The sequence below is a fragment of the Melozone crissalis genome, unplaced genomic scaffold (genome assembly GCF_028551555.1).
Source record: "Melozone crissalis strain CALT ecotype California unplaced genomic scaffold, PUWL_Pcris_2 ptg000044l_1, whole genome shotgun sequence".
NCBI lineage: Eukaryota > Metazoa > Chordata > Aves > Passeriformes > Passerellidae > Melozone > Melozone crissalis.
The window spans coordinates 8,052,784-8,067,780 of NW_026535822.1; positions in this window are offsets into that span (position 1 = coordinate 8,052,784).

The following is a 14,997-nucleotide window of genomic DNA, read 5'->3' on the forward strand; positions in this document are numbered from 1 at the left end:
ATATTAATAGTAATACCTTGCATACTTCAGTGTGTGCGACAAGAGATGAACAAAACTGTTCAAGAAGTTTTTATCACACAAGAGAGAGAGGTAGGAAATGGATTCGCAGACAGGTGCTCAAAATGTCACGGAGATGGTGGATGATGCAATAGAAATGGAGGAAGGTTTTGAGTTAAGACCCTGGAATCGGCAAGAGATTTTTGAACAATGACTTGTAACTATTATCAGGCATAATTTATGCCCTTTCCACTGACTGGACCTTCACAGCACTAAATTGCTGTGTTTTAATACAGCAATGCTTAGTGCCAACAAAAACATGCTTTAAGCAGACAGGAAACAAAAATATTATAGTAAGACCACAAAACGCAAGTAATAAATGACACAATTGGTAAGGTTTCCTTTTGGGTGAAGAGAGAGGGGGAATTGAGGGAATCCATAAAACTAGAGGGTTTTGGGAAAGTTGCAAAAGGCAGGCCTCAGATACAGCAGAATTGTGAGTAGAGCTAAAGAAACAGTCATGAGATAGGTCAGCAGAAAAATTATTTAAACTTTAGAAAAAGCAAGGGCAAATCGAACAATAAGCCTGTGTATTAATGCTTGTCTGAACAGCTCTCTAAGCTGCAGAAAGTTTATCTAGCAAGATATTAGGAAGGTTGAAGCTTAATAGTGGAGCTCTGTGCATTGTGTTTTAAGGCTTACAAACAGGTACTGTATTCGAAATAAACAAGCATTGTTATAACCAAAGCTACATGTGCTTATGGTGATTGGATAGAACTACTATCAATATGGTTGGCTTTGTGTGATTTGTTAAGAAGCTTATATAGTAAGCGTATGATTTTATAAAAACCTTATGATTTTTGGCCTGCTGTCTGGATTGTGAGCTGCTAGCATCTTCCCATTATCATAATCATGTAATGTGACTGATGCTGAAAAATAAACAGCTCTAGGCACCTTCCAAAGCAGCCCTGTCTCGTTCATAGTCTGTAAATAGCCCCTGGCTGGCGTCACTTGGCAGTAGTGTTGCTGCAGCAACTTTCCTGGGAGCCTTGCCAGGAAGGGCTGGGGAGGAGAGCTCCAAGTTCTTGGCGACAGGAAGAAAGCCAGAGCCTGCTAACTCACATCTGGATTCACTAAATTGGATCTTTTTAGATTCATACAAATCGGGCTGCTCTCCAGCTGTAGACCTCGACTTTGTATTTGTGATGCTTTCCAATGGACTGTGAGAGGTTCCACACTGTATCCCTGCCTGCAGGGATGCAGCTGGAAAACTCTCAGGCCCAAGAGCAATCTCAGCATGCTTCCCCCCACCCCTGACCCCAGTAGGCAATGAGACAGGCTTCAAGGCTTCTGAATGAACTGTCTGTGCCTCCACAGCAACTTTCCTGAGCTCTCCCACCTCCACCCCATCCATCTCTCTGGGCAGAGCCATCCCTGCCCTGCTCAAGCCCTGCCTGCCCCCCGCCACCTCTGTCCTCTCCCCTGCCCGCTCCCCTGCAGGCAGAGCCAAATCCAAAGCCCCCCCACCTGCTGTAACCGGAGGCTGGGGAGCCAAAAGTGGTGAAAATCCCGGAAAGTTTTGGCAGAGGAATCCATATGAAATGAGTCCTCAGAGCTCCAAAGCAAACTGCCAGCCTGAGCCCGATCCGAGGGGTGACTTCCTGGGAAGGGCAAACAGTGACAGGAGCGACCCTGCAGCCCCTCGGCCAGGCAGAGCAGATCCAGGCCCCCCTTGGCTGACCCCACCTGCACAACTTCAGAATAAGATCCGGCCGCATCTTTTTCAGAAGTGCAGCAGAGCACAGAAACAGCAGCTCCTCTTTTGCAAAGCTTCCTCAAACATTAATCTCCTGGACCCATTTGATTCCCAGCCTCCCTAGAACATGTCCCATGATCCCCCAAACTCTTGGAATGCAAGAAAAATCCCAAACACTTTTCTGGGAATTCTGGGGGTGGATGATTTCCTGGAGGAGTTGGGACGATGCCTGGTTGCAGCATCAGTGACTCAGGGAATCCTGGAAAAAGCAGAGAACACGACCAAAGCTGGAAGCTGATCTGATTCCCCTTTTCCGGGCTTCGGGGTGCTGTGCACACTGCCTGGAGAAACCCTGGACATGCCAGGACACCGTGAACAAAATTTAAGATCCCCACAGAGAAGGATGAAGGTCCAGCACCACTCAGAATTAAAGTCTCAGAGCAAGGTGTTCTGTTCTGATGTTTGAGAAAGTCTCTGTTACAATCACTCTGATCAAAGCTCTCCATTAAAGCTGTGGAGACAGGCATAATGTTGACCAAGGACTCTTCCTTTTTGAGAGAGACTAGATTGTGAATTTTCCACTTTATCTGGTCCCAGAAATCAAAGGTAAAATCAGACTTCAAGTCTGTATTTTGAGTATTCACTTTTTCCCAGATAAAATAAGTCTTTTTGTTCACATTTTGAGATGTCTGAACATCCTTTACCCTGTAAAATTGCCTCAAGCTGGTAAAAGACGCCCCATTCTGGTTTAGAGAGATGGTTTCCCATCTCGTTGCCCCCGGAGTTGCTACTTATTACTGACAGGGGTATCAGCTACAGACGGCGAAGGGGACGATCCATTCCTCTGAATAGCCTGGGCCTCTGGCAATGGCACTGTCCATGGTCTTCTTTTTATTTTTATGTTCCTCTAGGCTGGAAATCCTCTTCACTGAGGAGCAGCTTTCCCAAAACCCTCCGATTTAAAGGATTTCTACAATACACCACATAATATATATTTTAGTATATGTACTGTAATAAATAGAATATATAAAATGTATCCCTGATCTTTTTCTCAGCCAGCAGGCCTCTGCAGCGAGTTCTGAGCCAACGTGGGGCTCTGCTGCCAGCCCAAATCTGCGCTTCCCTTGCCCAGCCTGAGTGCAGGTGGGGCACGTGCTGGGCATGGCTGGAGATTTCCATGGCCAAAATTCTCCAGCATTTGCATCTGCCCATGGCTTTGGGTAGCACAAATTACAACACATCCATCTCACTTGAGAAATGGCATTTCTTACCAATTACTACACCAGCGCTGGCAAAACAGAACTATACAAATCTTTGTTAAATTTTAAAAAAGTAATTTATGTATTTGTTACACCACGCTATTTAAAAACATACAAATAACAACTTCTAGTAACAAAAACTAATTTATTGCAAACCTCTACAAACACTCACTATACACAGAGATCAAGGGAAAATTAACAACTTAGTTTATTGCATATTATGGCAAACATACAGCCCATATGCAAATATGAATATATCAGTATTTCCCTGTAATACCAAGTACTCTACAAATAGAATTCCACTACTATACCAAACCAGATGCATTTAAATAGAACTCAATACATAAATAACCACTACAATATACAGATGTGAATACAGATTAAATGTTACCTATTACATTCAAGAATCAGATACATAAAAAAACCCTATCTATAAACAGACAAACAGCAGTACCAATCTAAATATCTGTACAACTGCATCAATACAAATATACAGCAATATATCTGGATATATATGTAAATAGAATAGATATAGAAATACATCAATGCACATCTAAAAAAATATAAAAATACATATATACGAAAACAAATACCAATATAGCTATTTTAAAAGACCAAAACTACATCAATACATCAATAGAAATAGATACCTACACAACTCTATACATACGGTAATCTAAACAAAGATTAGATTTCCGTACATGTACAATACTCATAAAGAACTAGATACATATACACACAAAGATGCAACTGCAAACCTGTATGTATGCAGGTACCTATACGTACATAGATACACAGTACATTCATAAATCTGATACCATATGTACAGAAATAGGCCTGTACAAATAGCAGGCTACATATGTACAAATCCATATACTTATCCCTGTCCACATGCAAGTCCGTGTATCTTTAAACAGAGCTCCAAGCAGAGGGATCCCAGCTGCCCCATCTTCAAAGCCTCTCCCTCGGGCTCCTCCTCCCGTGCAGAGCAGCTCTCCTGGACAGCGACAGCAGGTGGGGCATCCGGCAAGCAAAGGGAACACTGAGTGAGTATGGGGACGTTTCCCTTGGCAGCAGCTGCACTTCCATCAGGGAAGACGAAATGTCAGAGCCAACCCAGGAGGGTCAGAAGGAAAAGCAGCCGAGTGGGCCGGGCTGTGGTGAGCTGTTCACTTCTTTCAGGCATCTCAGTTGCTCTGAGGGAACTCCCTCATGTCACATTACTGAACCACTTCTGCATTTACCAAGACTGTGGCCCCCAAATCAATCAGTATTTATGTCTCCGGCTGCTTGCACCAATGACAGGGAACGTCCTCTAACAGAGCTGGGGCACAAAGTCACCTTCCACAGGTCATCTGATGGGCGCTTGTGCTTCCTGTGTTGCCTGTTTTCTCCTTATCTTCCACTTGGAATTTTTACAGCATTTCTATTTCTTTCCCCTTGATCAGTGCTAAAATGCATGTTTCTCTCCCAAGTTTGACTTTCTTCAGTGATCCTGTCAAGCCTTTTCCAAGAAGTTTTGATCCTGGAATTGAGTGTTAATTTCAGCAATTTTGGTGATTTTATGTGAGATTTATGCAAGTCTCCTGTTCATCAGGGCACCATTTAGGAAGGTACCAAGGGAAAAAGGATGTTTCAAATGTCAGTTCACTAGTGGAATATTCATGGATAGAGAGAGTGATTAGCTGAATTTTATATCTACTGGTAACCTGAGAGTGCAACAGGTGATTTGGGGAGAAATTAAAGCCAGATCTCTCCTTCTACCAGCCTGTACTCAAATGTAAAGTAAATACAGCCGGGTGAAGAACTTCACAGTACAGTTCCTGAAGTGCCTTATTAAGGTGTTCTTAAAGTAACCGAGATAAAATCTGGGCATGCATTCCTAATTTCCAGACACTCATTGTCAATTTCATTGACTCTGAAAAGAGCAGAGATGTGCCCATCATACCCAATCAATCCATTTGGGGATGTTTTAGGTTCAGATTCTCTGAGGCTTTAGATTTTTACATCTCTACACAATGCTTCCAGGAATCGAAATAGCTGTCAGAAACTAAACTTTCTCCTTTTTTCCTCAGTCTTTGCACTCATGTGCACCAGAAACATTCAGTGAATGGGTTCCACTCTTATCCATCTCCAAGATGAATCTCCCACCTGTGTTCACTCTGGTGGTTCGTATGTCTCTTCTGCACAGTGCAATTTTAAAATCTTCATTCCTTATTATCTCTGCCCTTCTTTTTTCGGTTTTAGCTTGCAAATGCATGCAAATGTATCAGAAATGATACACTTCATTTCTAATGCATCACTTCCTTTCTAGTAATTTCATTTCATCCTGTTCTGATGTTATGCTAGCCTTATAGGTTTTATTCTAAGTGGACTCCTGTTTTCTTGAATGTGGAAGTTCTATAATGCAATGCTCTCATTCACCTGCTTTCATGAAACCCTTCATTAACATTAGCACAAGCAGCTGTGTGGTTCCCTTCTGCTTTGTAGAAGACTTGGGAAACTCAAGTCCTGCTCAGCTGCAAAAGAACATACATGGTGCTTGGTAATTCCCCAATGAGCTTAAATTAATGGTTAAACAACTGCAGCCTATTCACTTCACAGAAATTGGGAGAAAAGACATTGCAAATATTGAGGAATGCAGTGCAAGGTTGATGGGCATCCCTCAGTTATCCAGACAGACTCATCTCACTGGCGAAAATTCCTTCTTTTCCAAAGGTTTTCATTTGCTTTGGCTGTACTTCGTACGGCTGCAGGTCACATTTCCCTGGATTTAAGGAAGTATCTTGGAAGGTATTCTTGGTGATATATCTTGCTAATTCTGCCCTTGGAGAAATTACTCAGTTCTGCAGTCCTTATTACACGCCCTGTTCTAAAAGACTTTTATGCTATTTTCCCCCTCTCTGTGTTTTCACACATTTTCAACAAGTTTTGCTCTCTAAGGATATTATTGACAATATCCCAAAAGATTAAAAAATGCTTAGTTATTTTTTCCCTAAGTATTTAAAAAAGAAAAAAAAAATCTGTATACATGCTGGATGTAAAATGCAAATAGAAATAAACTTGAGAGTTCCCCCAAAAAACTTTAGAAAAAACCCCATGTATTCTATAAAACCCAGGGTATTCATCTACAGTATACAAAAATGGGCACATTCTAGAAGAGAAATTTTTTTGCAACGGTTCTGCACAGAATTCTATGCTTTCAAGCTTTTTGCCCTTCAGGGGCAGTGCCATTCTCTGAACTGGAATGCTCTGAGCATGTTCTGCTCACCACGGCAGCTTTCTGCTCTCCCCTGGTACAGATCATCCTCCCAGCAAAGGGGGAGTGCAGCCACCACAACTCGCAGCACCTTCCCACACAGCAGGAACCTGAAGGACAGAGATGGCTTTCACCAGCTGCTGCGGGTTCTAATCGTGCCACCTCTCGACTGCTGAAACCCTGAATTTCTGTGTTGCAGTGCCTTAGTTTCCAAGTCGAATGTTCTGTTTGCTTGCGGTATGTTCAAGTGTTCCCCAACCTCTTGCAGTTTGTTTCTCCCCTGTGTTATGCCCTCCTACCCAAGTGTCCCTCAAGCAATCCCCTCCCTCCTCACCGGATTTTTCCCTGTCTGTCAAGACAACCCAGCCCCTTGGGCCCATCCATCAGCCCAAAGCCTACCCTTTGTTCCAGAAAGTTCCCTGTCCCTCCCCCCTATCCCTATCCCAACCCTCTCTCCTCCCCTTGTTCTGATTTGTTGTAACCCTCAAAACCACACCCCGAGAGTCGCTTTTTGGTGACTACATGGTGTCCACCCCTCCGTTTTGAAAGATTTTAAAAGCCTGTGGAGAAGAGTGCTGGGGGTTTTTTAACCTCTGTTTCCCTCTGGGGAATTTCTCCTGCCAACCTTTCCCCCGCCTCTCCTGATAAATTAGCTGCACTTTACACTGCAGAAGAGCTGTCTCTGCCTCCTTCACTGGGTCCTCCAGGGGTCTCTACTGCTGGGCAGCTGGCCTAGAGGTTCTGGCTCAAGCAAAATCCCAACCTAACCTGTTCCTCATTCTTGCCATTGTGCCTGGAACATCACAGAGCTAGCCAGGGCTCTGGAGGGCAGTGACAGTGACCCGTGCCCTGGCATGTCACAGCCCCCAGAGCCACACCTGCCAGGCCACAAGCCCCAGCCCTGGTCCCCACTGCCGGCCTCAGCGGCTCCTGGGCATCCTCAGCCTGGGTGCAAAGGCAGCCACAGGAGCCTCCCAGGGCGCTCTGGATCCAGGCTGCAGACACCCTAAAGCCAGCGCTGAAAGGGACATGGATGGGGACTGCAGCTGGATCTTCAGTGCTCACCAGCCCTGACTGCCCTCTGAGTGAACCCAAACCTCACCTGCAGCACCTTGAGCACATTTACCCTTCTGGCCCATCCTGGAATGTGGTGTTCCCACATCCTACACCAGCCCTTTGCAGGGAGTGACCAGCTCCCAGCTGCTCTGCTAGCCTGACCTTACTTTCTGTTTTGCTGCAATGAAGTTAACGGGTACACTCATGAGAATCCCAGTACAACATTTGCTTCTCAAGAGCCCTTGCAAAAAACCTCCACTAATCCCTAGTTTTTGCACAGAAAAGGAGGTTCTGACAAATCATAAGGCACTGGCAGGGCTTTGGCATAAGTATTCCTGAGCCACACGATTCCACCCATTGTTGTTGCCAGCTGCTTTGCTGATATTTTAGAGCCAGTTCTGAGCAGGGGCTTCTGCTGACAGGTAGGAAAATTTAGGGAAATAAAGGTACAGGAAACGAGAAAAAAAAAACAAACCCAACACAAACAAAAAAAACCCTAAAAACAAACAAACAAACAAAACCAACAAAAAACCCCAAGGGGTGTAACACAGAATTACAGCGCAGAGCAGAAGTCCTTGGAGATGGTTCAATAGAAAATGCCACCAGCAGTGAGCAGAGCCCGAGGCTGCTCACTGCCACCACAGGGGCTCCTCAGTCCCCTGCTGCTTTGTGTCTGATCCCTGCTGGGCTCCCTCTGCCCCTTCAGCAGATGCAGCTCTGCCTGGAAAGGGCTCCATGCTCTGGTGTTCCCAGCTTGCTCCAGGTTACATTCTTAGCAGCACTGAAAGAAGAGGTGAAATAAAGAGCCATTTTCTGTCCTGCCTGCAAACTCTTCTCCTTCAGTGCCACTGCCAGAGATCATCCCTCTGTCAGCTTGGCGTTGTGCCTGCTGCATCCTCGTCCCTGTTCCTTGCATCAGCTGCTGCACATCGGCACTCACTATCCCACATCATGAACAGAGGGCTGTGTCAGAAGAGCAAGATTGCAATTTCTTCGTCTTTTTAACCAACAGAAGAAGCATGAGTCCAAATAAATTTGTTGTTGGCTCCTGGCTTCCATTTAGATAACTCTTTTCTGCTTTAATGCAAAAGGCTCTTTTAGCACATGGATGGAATGACCGGTAATTGGCAGTTGCTTCAGGCTGTCAGGCACCATGGGAGTTTTTTCTTGTCTCTGATGAGGATTTGGTGAATTTTCCATTGGTCACTTGGTGGTGTCGCCATAGGCTGAGCTCAGCGGCCGACTCTGTTGTCCCCAGGGGATGCATTGGGACGCCAAGCCTCTCAGGGCTGGAATTCGGGGTTGGGCGGGCTTGGAGCGCCAGGAGCCTGGGCCCGTGAGGAGCTGCTGCTGGCGCTGGCTGTGCTCAGCCCGCTGTGCCGAGCAGCCGCGGCCATGGAGACACGGGCGGGAGCTGTGGCCGAGGCCGGCAGGCGGCCCTGGCCGGCTCGCAGCTGCGAGGACGCCGGCAGCCTGTGCCCTGAGGCCGAGGCTGTGGCGGGCGCTTTGCGGGCAGGGCTTTTCCGAGCCGGCCGCAATGTGCTGCCTCTCGTGTGGGCCCGGCCGCGGCAGAGGCAGGCGGGAGAGCGGCGGGGCCGGCAGCAGTGGGCAGAGGCCGCAGAGAGCAGCAGCCTGGCCGGGCCCGCTGCGGAGCAGCACGGAGCTGCCGGGCAGCCTTCGGCCGTGTCTGTGCGCACAGGGCAGGAGCAGAGCCCAGAGCAGAGGCAGGAGCCGCGGCAGGAGCCGGCCATAGCGGCAGCTCGCCGTGCCCGGGGCCGCAGCCGCAGCTCTCCCCTGCCGGCCACAACAGCAGCAGCCGCTCGCCTCCGAGGCTAGGGCGCTTCCCGAAGACGAGGGGCCTGGCCCCCAGCACGGCCTGGAGCCCCGCAGCGAGAGGAGCCGCCGGCGCCGCAAAGGGCAGCGCAGAGGGCGCAGGTTGAGGAGGAGGACATGAGGCTGGCTCTGGGCCGTTCTGGGGCAGCTCTGCCCTCTCAGCCTTCGCCTTGAGCCCTTTGCTTCTTTTCCAGGAGCCCTGATAACCGTCCTCGGCCAAGGGCCGCCAGAGGCCTTTCCAGGGCTGCAGGAAAAGCTCCCTCAGTAACATACTCACAGAATCAGTGGCTTGGAAGAGAGACGCTTTTAAGATGATCGAGTCCAAGCCATGCCCTAACACCTCAACTAAAGCATGGCACCCAGTGCCACATCCAGTCTCTTTTCAAAGGCTTGCAGGGGTGGTGAGTCCACCAGCTCCATGGAGGGGTCACACCACAAAACTCTGTACCTGTAAGTGCCCGTTGTGGGAGGTGCTGTCTTTAGTGCAAGGCAGAGGTGCAAGCTTCTGAGTTGCCAGCACTTGCTGTGTCTGGCTGAGGATGCTGGAGTCCTGCAGGATGGAGCCTTTTCCTGCAGGCAGTGACAGCTAGAAATTGGCCTCTGACCTGTCATGTTGGGTTCCTGCCTCTCCTGCAGCCAAAGAGATTGCATTTAGGGATCCAAATCCAAGTGGCAGGAACCCAAATGCTCTTGAGTCACAGCTGCAGGCCTGAATCCACGGAGGATGTCTGGGCTGCCCTACTCCTCCTTTGGTTTTTCCTGCAAATGCCACTGCCTTTTCTGCCTCAACTAGAAATACCACAGCTGTGCCAAAACCAGGCAGTGGGTGGTATTCCAAAGGCAGTGTGCTCTGGGTAGGATGAATGAAGAAGAACCTTCCCCACTTTTGAACCATTCCAAAGAAACCATAAGTGTGTCTTAGCACCAGTAGAAAAACAACTGCTAACTCAGGAGGAAATGTTGTGTTTTGCTGAAAGAGTCAGAAGGGGATCTTTCAAATCATCTTCCAAATGAGTTGATATTTCAGAAACTTTAATTACTTTATTTAATTAATCCTAGTCTATAACCCTATCCGACAAAACTCTTCAACAATCTGACTCTACAATTCTACTCAAAATTGGCTATGGAGATAACATCTTGACATGATATGTTCTTGTCTCTTACTTCTTCTGGACTGAGTTGATGAGTGGTGCCAGGATGGATGCTGGCTTGGCTGTTGTTACAAATGGGTGCTGTCCACAGGAAAGAAAAAACGAAAACAAAACAAGAATACTGAACCATGACTTTCCAAGCTCAGTGCTTCACAGGCTCAATGAGGATTCTTCTAGTTCCTTGAAAGACCTAGAAAGTAGAACAATGGGACCATCTGTTCCCCAATTGTCCTGTGCGGGACCTGGCCATCCCAGGCAAATGTGGCCCAGAGTTGCAGTCATCTGTTGATTGTGATGTCTTCATGTTGCTGGGATTTTTGCCCTGCCAGTGCTCTAGAAATGGTGTTTTCTGTGCCTGGGGTTTCTTCTTTTCAGGAAAATCCAAGGACTCACATAGGTCCCTGCCTGTGAAAGACACCTTGAGCAGTTGGTGGCAACGGACAAAAATGCACCTGGAGCAAGTGATTTTGCAATGACACAGCTGAGCTGTGCCAAACTGCCTTGTGATTAGGCACTGCAGTAATTAGGAACTGACATTCCAACAGCCCATTTCTCTGCTGCCTTGAGAGCCAGTTACAGGACGTGTGGGGCCACTGACATTTTGCCTTGTCGACTTGGTAACAGTTGTGTCTCAACTATCACCCACAAACCTCTGACCACAATCTCTGCTGCTCTTTCTAGGATTCAGAAGAAGTAATCCATGCCTTAATACTCTGTGGATACATCTTGGGCTATGGGCAGGGCTTAGGGCTTTTAGGGTACCTTGCAGATCTCTCCCTATGTGCAATTGCCAAGTGCAGCACTGCAGGTGGCTAAGGAACTACCAGTAACTTTCCGATGGATTTGCTGGCAGCCAGAATCGAGAATTCAGGACTCTGAAGCTGTAGCCCCAAAGAGCAGGGAGGTGCTCTAAGGCACCACCTTTGTTTTAGCAATGGAGAGCGAGTGAGCGCGTCCTTGTCTGAAAGGAAGCGCTGCCCTGCGTGCCTGCCTTCCGGCAGCTGAGGAGGACAAAGTGCCAAATGTATTTTGCAGGCTGGCACCAGTCTGTGCTTCTTGTGCCTTTTCAGCAGGGCTCTAGCCAAAGCTCCAGCCCCAGCTCACACCAGAGGGGAAAGCCCCTCAAGCGCAGCAGAGTCTGCAGGGGCTGTTGACATTTACCTCTCTCCCTGGTGCATTGTTGAGTGCTCTACAAACATCTCCAAAACTCCTAGAAACAAAGGAGAAGCAGAGAAAGGAGAAGCCATTTAGATCTTGCAGTGAAAGCCAGCCCACACAGAAGATCTGTGCTGTAAACGTGTAAAACCTGCAGGATGCAGGAGGGCTCTGCCAGAAGGCAGATGATGCATTTTCCTCTCAAGTGCATGGGCACTGGACCTGTTCCTGAAGCGCTGGGGTTCTACTTCTAAAGGGAATTAAGTGTTTCCTCTTGGGTTTCCCTTTCTTAACTGTGTGGTTCCTATCCTGAACACAGCGTTTTCCTTCTGCAAACCAGGGGAAAGAAATGTTCCTGGAACTGTTATCTCACAGCTATCAGGAGTAGGTTGCTCTTTCAGGCAAGCAAGATTCTTCTCCATTCATTACTGTGGCCAGACAATTTAGAGACATCAAAAAATGCTAAGAAAATTAACACAGAGGTGTCCCAGACTTGAGTGACAAGGAGACCTTCCAGGTCCTGTTCTTTGATGCAGGCAAGATCTTTGCAGCGTGCCTCCTGCGCCCACTCACAAATTCTGAGCAGCACTGAGAGATGGGAAAATCTATCCCCAGTGTGGGAACATCTTTGCAGCTGGCCTGACTTCACGCTGGATAGACATTCCACCAGAAAAACACCTGGCCCATGGTTGTGCAGGAGTAACTGCAGTTGGTTTTACCCGCTGCCAATATATTCCAGGTCTTTGTATCTCAGAAGGGGATTTTTCATGTTGTTCACCATTCTCCCTGAGGGAAACAAAATGCAAGATCTCTTTTAGCAGAGATCCCAGCTTCTAGGAGATACAAAAGGCAGCCCCACTGTCGGGGGCTCTGAGCCCTTTGGGGTCAGCTGGGTAACATCAACAGCAACAATGACAGTAACAAGACAGGCAGCCTTGCAATGCAGATGGCTGGCACAGAGACGGATTTTGTACATTTCTTTGAAGAGTTCTCTTGACAGGAAACAAAGCACAGGGCTGTGCATTTCCAGGAGAGGAGGACATTTTCTCCAGCTTTCAGCAGTTTGCCAATAGAATGCCTTCCCAGTTGTAAACCAGAGCAGCTCATGCCAGAACCAATTGCGATGGGGCTTTCAGCATCAGGACCCTCACCCTTTATGAGCAGGCTGAGCTCAAAGACGCCCTTGCCCGTTCCCCGCATGAAGAACCACGCCACTTCTCTTCACCCTGACAGCGCGGATCAGTCGCCCCCATTGCACTCGCCCTCTCGGCACCGCACACCTCCCCATTTCCCAAGTCAGCATGGTGGGCACGGGCACAGAGGACAGCAGTGCTCCTCAGGCACCCCTGTGACACAGAGAGCTGCCCAGAGCAGATTCTGACCCTCTTGTGAGTCCAGGCCGTGCGAGGCAGAGGCCGTCCCAGAGAAGGGGCTGCGGCCTCAGGCAGCTCCGCGCTGCAGCAGCCGGGCAGCAGCGGGACCCTCCCAGCTAAGGGAGGCTCCAGCCTCTGCAGTCCCTCCAGCCCCCAGGGGCAGGGCAGCGACCACAACAAGGCTGGCAAAGCCCAAGCATGAGCACTGACAGACACTGAGGGGAAGAAGCCAGAGTGAGCCTGAGCCCCATACAAGCTTTTGCCCCCATTCAGGACACAACAGGATGGGCTTTGAGATCAGCCCCACCGAGGTGTGGATCAGTGCCCTTTTTGTCCCAACAGGTGATGGTAGACACAGAATCCACTGGGCTCTCTTCTCAACTCTACCAGGTCTTATCTGAGAGCACAGCACTGGCAGCTGTTACGGGCAAGAAGCAGATTCATTGGGTTGTGCTGCAGAATCACAAAGGACTTGAAGTGTTTTCTTAGAGACTGATCTGAGCAGGGCTTGGGCCAATGGGTAGGATTTTAACAGTCGTGGCAAAGAGTGGGAATCGGGTATGGAAAAGTGCCATGAATCTCAGGAATATACCATGGCTGGGCTGGAGGCTCTCTCCCGAGAAATGCCTGCAGTATAGTTTTATCTGATCTTGCCACTTGGATGTGTCTCTTGGACACACCTTGAGAAGCATAAAACTAGAAGATTAAATAAAAGTTGTTATAAAGATACTGCTTTTTTCTTTGGGAGCACGTGGAAAACACCTTGTGCTCTCTATTCGCCCTTTAACCTGAACTTCTTTCTAACTAGTTCTTATTGACAAAAAGATAGTATTCTCTTATTGACAAAACTGTAGCATTGTCATGAAAATAAACTGCAGATGTAGTAGTGGTAACAGTAATAAAAATGACATCAGTAAGATGTGGGGCAGAAGGGCTCTTTCAGGATGGAGAAAAACACAGCAAAAAAACCCCACCAAAAATAAACAGCGTAAAACAACCCCACTCTGCCCCCCCCCCCCCCACCAAAATAATCCCCAACTAAAAAGACAAAACTCCAAAGCCAGTTCATTTCTCTGATGTTTTTTTGCGCTGATGGCTGGTTGGAAGTCGGGAGTCTAAGGAGAATTTAGGAAGCTAAAAATTCTGTTCCGTTTGGCCACTAGCACACAGCACTTCTAGATCATTTGCTAGGTCACAGCCTTCTGCTGATGCAAGAACAATCCCTGCTTCAGCCTTCAGCAGAGATGGAAGCTCAGGCAAACCCAAGCCAGTCCAAGGTGCCCTCAGAGGCAGCAGGAACACCCAGAGCGCTCTCTCGCTGCCTCGGAGCGCAGCGCTTCCTCTGGGGAGTCCTAAATGGCCCTGTGGCACCAAACTCAGGAGGAGCATTTGGTACAGCTCTGCTGGCACCTGCACACAGCACACTGTCCCTCAGACAAGAAACAGCCCAGACGTACCCAGCATCTCCAGGTAGTTCTCCTCAGTCTGCTGTTCCAGGGAGATGAACAAACTGCCCGAGCTCGAGTTCCCAGGTGTCACAGAAGAGCTTCCTCGAGGTGATGCTGCTGCGGCAGCAGGTTCAGAGCCCGTGATGTGCTGGACCTGGAGCATTTCTGGTGGGCACTGTTCCTGTGCCTCACTCCTAACTTGGGGTCCTTCACTGCCAGACATTCTCTGGAAGTCTGTGCAGGCTGCCCGGTGAGAAGTCAGCACTTGCAGCTCAAGTCAAAGAGAACAAAGCAGTCAGACACTGCAGCTTGTCCCTGTCAGCCAGGAGTCATCGACTGTGAGGAAAGGGAAAGAACAGATTGACAGGGGATACAACAGCTTGTTTGAATCCTCCATCTGGGTCAGCACATTCCACTTTAAAAACACCTCCAGAAACAAGGGGAGCAGGAACAGGCCAGCAGGAATCAATTTGGATGACTGCTGGCCCAAAGGCCAAAGGACAAGTTTCACTGTCCAGGCCACAGTTGAGATTCAGCACAGCAGGGAATGTCCTTCAGAGTGACTGTGATACACACTAGAGCAGGATGGCACTAAGAGGCATCACCCTACTCGCTGCTGCTCTGAGTGGAAAGGCAAGAAGGGCAGAAAACACCACTTCGGTGACTGCAGTGACTGCATCCCACTTTCACTCACTTGCTTTTGCAGAGAC